The sequence below is a fragment of the Macrobrachium rosenbergii genome, chromosome 55 (genome assembly GCF_040412425.1).
Source record: "Macrobrachium rosenbergii isolate ZJJX-2024 chromosome 55, ASM4041242v1, whole genome shotgun sequence".
Classification (NCBI taxonomy): domain Eukaryota; kingdom Metazoa; phylum Arthropoda; class Malacostraca; order Decapoda; family Palaemonidae; genus Macrobrachium; species Macrobrachium rosenbergii.
Window position 1 is genome coordinate 48,898,170 of NC_089795.1, and position 7,632 is coordinate 48,905,801.

The 7,632-nt window shown below is 36.3% G+C and overlaps 1 long non-coding RNA gene across 1 annotated transcript; it reads right to left on the minus strand.

The window, feature by feature from the left end:
- Nucleotides 1–5,905: 5,905 nt before the first annotated feature.
- LOC136835213 (uncharacterized) lies at nt 5,906–7,274 on the minus strand. The gene is made up of 3 exons (XR_010852053.1): nt 7,145–7,274; nt 6,666–6,771; nt 5,906–6,127 (listed from the first exon to the last, which is right to left on the minus strand). It is a non-coding gene; the product is annotated as an uncharacterized lncRNA (long non-coding RNA).
- Nucleotides 7,275–7,632: the final 358 nt, after the last annotated feature.

The following is a 7,632-nucleotide window of genomic DNA, read 5'->3' on the forward strand; positions in this document are numbered from 1 at the left end:
GCTGCATGTTTATCATCTATCTTTTTAATGACCAAGAAAATAAATTCGTAATTTACGGTAAAGTCTCCTTTTGAAGGGAATCCTCCTACTTGATTTCCAATTAGGGGAACTGAATAAAAAACGGTGGCTGAAGTAAGGTCTCACAATCCAAATACCTTTTCTGTTATATTCCCAAAATTTATGGAAGCTATTTTGCATTGTAATAGGCAATTTGATCTAGTGGGACTGGACGGCCTACAAAAAGCAACTCTTACTCAGCGTAATCATCAATTTTGGAAAAGTTTATGTTGTGCAGATACAGTTATCTATGGAGAGAGAGAGAGAGAGAGAGAGAGAGAGAGAGAGAGAGAGAGAGAGAGAGAGAGAGAGAGAGAGAGAGCCTTCTTTTGTATTCTAACTGAAATCCTTTCTAGGTGATAAGGAACAGAGGTCATGGTGATTACGTCAAAAATGCAGAAGAAATTATGAAAATGTGCATCAATTTGCATAAAATAAACATGTGATGGGTCTTTGAAATCCTACTGTGCCAGTGTTGACCTAAGCAGTGAATTATAAACATATCAATAGTCAACTGCAGCTGGCCGCAGCTACTGTGGAGAAATGCCATGGGTCTGGGTATTTTCAGAATATCCCAAAATACTTTCTAGGGTATTCTGAAAATACCCTTTCAGAGTGGATCTGATGCAAAAACGCTAATGAGTATGTGATACACACACACACACACATATATGTGTGTGTGTGTCTGTGTGTAGTTATTTATTTATGTGCATGTATTCCTGAATAACCTTACATTATGACAAAAAAATTTAACCTAGATCAAGTTTCACGATATTTTGAAGAGTAGATGACTGTTTTTCTCAGTGAATTCTTCTTCTTCTTCTTCTTCTTAATCTTTAACGTGCATTTTCCCCATTATTATATGGGGTAAGCACGATGCCTTGTGGATATAAAAATAATCTTCAATCCATTTAAAATCTATCAAATAAAATGACGAGTCACTCCCGGCGAATTCTCTGAAACACCTCTTCGAGGCTGTGGAGGGAAGCGGCCTCCATTGTGAACGGAGCAAAACAAAACACAAAAGAGCAAAGATCAATTGAATTCATCGTGGTAAAAGTGGGGGGGAGGTTGGTGTAAAGCGACACTTTTCTTCTCTCGACAAATAGGAGAGGAAGGATTGATTATATTTAAAGTCAACAGACGTTTTCAGGCAACAAAGGGACCGTTTTGACCAAACGCTTCCTGCCTCCCTTATCAGTTCCTTTACGTCCTTTCTTTCATCCCTCTTTATTATCTCCTCTTTGTTTTGTGCCCTTTGTGTGACTCCACTTTTGCCCTATATTGTTTTTGTGATGGGAGGAAAGAATGGGAAGAGGGAGTGGGGAGATTTCAGTAGAAAGAAGCAGAGGTTCAATAATGTATGGAATTGCCTAATTTACACTCACAGAAATGATAATTAGGTCAAAAGTGGCAGAAGAAAGTTTGCAAATGAGACTCAGTGCTCGATCTGACTCATACAAGTTCTTAGAATCTATACATAATGCGCAAAAAAATTATAAAATATAGAAAAAAATGTGATGTGTCTTTCAAATCCTCCTGGGCCCCTGTTGACCTAAGCAGTGAATTATTTAGTAATAATAGTTAACTGCTGTTGGTCGCATGTGCTGTAGAGAAACGGAATGAATCTGGTAACTGCATCACGCAATGCTTCCTGGAATATTCGAAAAATACCCTCTCCTCCAAAACGAACTTTATGTTTACGGCAGCAAGTGCTACAATCTCTCGTTTTACCACAATAAACCCGTGGATAACTTCCTCGATAAAGAGACGGACTTTAGACAAGCAATGATACGACAAATTGCCTTGAAAGTTCTGCTTACACCACATATATCCTAATTCCTGCTCCTTGATTTATAATTTTTTTAAATATAATTTTTTCACTATGAAGGGAACGCGCTGTGTATGAATATTTCGCAATATTATGATTTATCTATTTTTTTAAATATACTTCTTCTTTAACTGAAGTAAACACGATGTGTATTGATATTTTGTAATACTATTTGAATGACATCCATGATTAAAATCGAGGAAATGACCCGGTTTTTTATAGAATTTGGCAATTAATATTGCAAGTAGTTTTGTCTTTGGTATTAAGTTACGAAACTATATGCACTTGAAGCTTTATCTTGTTCAACGTCACACATATAGCTCTCCTAACTGGTAAATAACAGAAATCTAAGTAAATAAAAATGATAATTGATAGTCTAGTAATTTGCATACTAATAATATATGTCCTTTAATATTTTGGAATTTCAAAGAACAAATGAATATTGCTTCTCGCAGTCTGAATGTTAAAAGTTACAATGGAAACGAACGAAACATTACTGATTAATCTTCATATGGGTAATTACCATTCCATTTCTATAGGCACGAGTGAGTAAAAAATTAATGTCGATAGGAAATATCGTACTTTTCATTGACAGACAGAATGCTGCACGGATAATTATCCATCTGACACTGGTAATAATAACATAATTAGCTCCTTAACTGGTACAGAATTTTTATTTTTATTATATTGATGAAATACTCTAATACTGGAAACTTATTTTTGCTTTAATATTTGTAAAATGATACATGTGCTTGATGTGGTTGGGAGAGGAGGGGTTTGTCATATATTAATTTACCCGAAAAACACAGTAGACAGCTGTTAACCTAAGCAGCGATTTATGTATCTAGTAGTTAGTAAACTGGAGTTGATACACTTAGAACCAGAAGGTGAACACTCTTTGGAGTTTGCCTAGAGAGAAGAAAACGTTTGCCTTTACTTATTGTACACAATGTTTATTTATCTATCTATCTATCTATATGTCTGTCTGTCTATTTATTTATCTATTTATCTCCATAAATAAAGGAACAGAAATCATGAGTTGAAAGGGTGAAGAATATTAAAAATTTCACTCATGTTTAAATGGCCAAGTTATCAAAGAAAATTGGGTTGGAGGGAAAACTTAGAAAACTAATTATATTTACTGGGTTCTTCCGTTTTAGCTCTAAACATATCTTTAGAGCCATATATGCTCATTTCCCTCTCCATATGCCCCATTTTCTGTCAGTTTTATTTTAACTAATCCATATCAACTTTCTTCCTTAATAACTGACTCACATACCTTCGTCTGCCTTCTCGTAATGAATGACTTGAAAGTGTCAAAAAAAGCCCGCACTTTGTCTGAGGTAACACTGGGCTTTATTTCATTCTTTATCGTTGACTATGGACGCAGTCATCTTCGTATTCAGTGTTCTATGTTGAAAGGGGAAGGAACTTGCAAAAATTGTCTGAGGTAACACTGGGATTTATTTCATTCCATATAGTTGAACATGAATGTAGCCATCTTCGTATTCAGTGTCCTATGTTGAAAGGGGAAGGAACTTCCATTTTTGCGAAGAGCAGTTGCTGTCTTCCTTTGCTTCATAGCCGAGTTTCTTTTCATATAATTACCTGGAAGGAGAAAATATTTTATTATTGGTATAATTTGTATGCCAGTTCTGGATTAATATATATATATATATATATATATATATATATATATATATATATATATACATATGTACACATAATTACACATGTACACATATATAACGAACTGTAGTTAAATACCACATATATTTTATTAGCAATAGCTATGTCTGCTACTGACAGTCTATACTGGTGTCATCCATTAATAAACTGTATTACATGTATATGCCCGGGACTATTTTCTAGTCAAGCTATAGTTAAATAGTTAGTTATTTTTTCCATAAATTACGTTTTTGTGCATAAACATGCTTTTTGTACATAAATGTACTTTTTTGTACATAAGTGTACTTACGAGTACACTTAACTCATTGCATCATAGACGGGTGCCCGAGAAACGCATTTTAGCTGTTACTTGAGCACAAAGGTCAAAGTATATTGCATCTATTACCTCAAGTCTTTGTCCTATGTATAGAGGGTAATGAACAGCCACGCTTAGTGAGTCATGTTTTTGGTACTAAGGATCCTTAATTGCATTCAAAAAGATGATCGTTAAGTCACTGCAAAATTTGCCAATTTTCATAAGCTGTATTTTAACGGAGATCTTTCACATTCACAATTCATCCCCAATCCCCTTTTCCTGTCGAAGGCAACCATATTTGCTGAGCAGGAGCACCAATATGCAGTAAATGTGCCTCGCTGTTGAACTTTTCAGTTCTAGTGGTCCTTTGTTCCTCACATCGTTGGACTATGGAACAGTCTCCCTCAAGATGTGTAACTGGAACTTCAAAAGTTCAAGTGAAGATGCAGCGCATTACTACCCTCAAACAATTCTCCTTGTAATTCAATATTTCGCTTTTCCTATAACCTCCCGTTACTTCTTTCAAATGGACACCACGAGTTGGAAGCTTGAATCGTTAAGTCAGTGGCCCCTGGCCTGGGGGATTGTTCCATATGAATATGGTTCATCTTTTGAATATATTAATGTTAATGACCATTACGTATCCTAGTCTTGAAGTTTCGTACTTAACTGAGGTAATTTGTAATGGCCTGTTCACACTAGCGGGCATGCCCGTCGGGCACTTCAGCCATTTATATTTTCTCTCGCTTCTGAAGCATCGTTACCAGTCAACCGCATCGTTCTGGCTCCACACTCGGTCGGTCAATATAGTGGAACGGGTTATGGGAACAGTGTTTGCCCGCCGATCAGGCCCGCTCGTCTGGACAGGCCTTAACGATTGTACAGTTGTACTGTAATGTTTCATTCGAGATAATAATGGTGCCATATATTGTTATAAAAAAAAAACAGAAGTATTAGGAGTCATAACCAACCAAATTGAACTGATTACTATTTAATTTAAATTTTAATCTAATTCTAACAAAACTAATTTCTGGTCTAAAAAATTACTTTACAGCAGTCAGGGTCTAGTTCACCGTCTATGCCACATTAAAGGAAACTGCTATGTTAAATTAACACACCCAGCATAAAGTCGGATATTACATTTTAAACGTGGACACTGATAACCCTCACCCTATAAACTCAGTTCAGCACTTTTTGCTGATAAACCTACGCGTTTCAAGCTCGCTTTAGTTCAAACTAACATTCGTATCTTTTATACCCAAGAACGTAGTTAACGTTACTCTGCAAGACCACTGTGCAAGATTTACGCCATTCATGGATACGTTAAGCGCGGGAAATAACTCTCAATACTATTTCGACATTAACGTTAATTTGAAGGTTGGAGTTTCCCCATACCATTCATCAGCCGAACAAGTAGTGCCGGAATATGAACTAAACCCAAGCGACAATTGAGCATGGTTTAATTTTTACACATTACAAACCAATCTACATTCAGCATAGAGGTTTTAAAAGTTCGGAAATACATTGAGAACCACCCAATTCAAGTCAAAGTATTCCAGTGCTTTCTTAATGTTACGGCTGTATTATACCGGTATCTCAACCTAAATTTCTCTCAGGTTTATGCAGTACAATTTAACGTTCATCCTGCGTTGTTTTATGAACTCGAGCTGTTTATTCAGTTAAGAGTAGAGTTCATTCTTTACAAATCACCTACCGATAATATGGGGCCTGTTTACCTTTCGTCTTACTGGCTGGTTGCTCATTACCCAATTACGTCCAAGCCATTTTACTGTCAACTTACATAACAGCATCTTTATCTGAAGAATTTTGAAGGTAAAATTTCAACACTCACACAACTTATTTAAAGCGGCCCCTTATCTCTGCTCTTATCGTTCCAGCCTTTCATCGCGGACCAAAATTCATTTCTTAATGTCGTCACAGGTTATGTTCCAAGTGATGGCCATGCGTATGAAAAATTATGCATGCCAGACTGATTTAACCTTTCTGAGACCCGGTACATTAAAACAGGCTACTCATACTTACGAGAGGAATTTTAATAAAAGCTTACAAAGTGTAATTACCAGGATATATTTTGCAAATTTAGAGATTTTCTATTAAGTTCACCCAACGTACGTTGTCCTTAAAAATGGTCACCACCCATTCCACTAAAAGTTTGGTTTTGGTTCACATACTTCAAAAGCCGAATGGGGATCGAATGAGACCTCCAGGTACACACACTCTACAACACCTGCTACCTGCAGAAATTAGTAAAGTTAATTCGAGGGTTTCATGCAAGTTTTTTTTTTACTACCCAAGTTCTTTTGGGCGTTTTGTACCAAACAGATTTTACTGCCTAGGCTCCGGCAATCTACCAGTTACTCAACTTCCCAAAACTTGTCAAGAGTTTAAATCATTACAAACCTCATCAATAGTTTAAATCATTGAGGAACAAATTAAACTCCAACTTAAAGTGAATTTACAGTACCATTTAACGGCTAATGAAACTCGGCAACTAAAAATTCAAATAAAATAGTACAGCAGATTTGCCAGTTAATCTGAGTGCCTATGATTATTAAATTGTTATAAAACTAAATTTAAAGAGAATAGCTTAAGATTTACTATAAGTTAAGAGCATTTTCTGGTTGGGGGGGGGAAGCCAGCCTCTAGCATACGGTGGACAGGGTCCACCGTATGCTAGAAACGTCCTGCCCATAACAGGGGCTCTGCCCCTGTTGTGGGCAGGACTAGCTGGCGGATTAAGTTTTTGGGAAAACAAATGGAAATTTTACTCACCTAAAAATTTTGACGGAAAAAATACTATACCGAGCTCTCTTCTCTTGTCCATTCACGGTATGGAAAGTGGAACCTACTCCAGAGTCAACGAAATCCTTAAAGCTACCTGCGGTGAAAGTACAAAGAGTTAGAAAAATACAGTGTTATATTTAACAAAAACAGGAAATAATGCACTTCACAAAAGCAGCTTTCAGTTGCAAAGCAACGTAACAAAAGACTGAGTATTTCATAATCACAAAAACAGGAGTAATTCGCTTCACAAAAGCAGCATTCAACTGCGAAGTGATAACATGACTTATAATCAGCATAAAATAGTAATTCAAATCACAAAACAACTTTCATTTGCAAAGTAACAAAGTAAAGAGTTTTATATAAAAAAAATAGAAGTAATTCCCGCTACAAACAGCTTCCAAGTGCAAAGGAATCTGTAACAATGCTAGCTCAAACAATAGTAGTAAACGCCTAAGACAGCCACAGACCTGAAAGCCTTCGAGAAGGAGAGATGTAACAACGACCCGACTGTATTCATCAAAAATTATTAAACAACCACCTAAAACCGACAAACACGGGACTAAAGAAAAACTGAAGGTTTGTGATGACTGCCTTCCGACAAAGGTACTGAACAACCAAGGACAACAGAAACCAGAAAAGGGAGTTACCAAAAACAAGGGTCGTAGACGCACGAAATACTACAACGAGCTCTGCTTTACTTTCATTTTTAGTTTTCTTGTGGTTAGTAATTACTTAATTCTGTATGAAGATATTTTATCGCTTAGACTGTTTGTTTTTCCTTATAGGGTGACGGCTTTGCTCCTATTTCTCACTTGTTCGTGAATCTGAATTGACATTTCGCTTTATGTTAACGCTATATTGGATCTCAGACTTTCTTCTTAACGTTAGCTGTTATCTGTAAGTAATGAACAGGACGAGAAACTTCCAAACACTGACAAACTTCCTGAGTAAATTT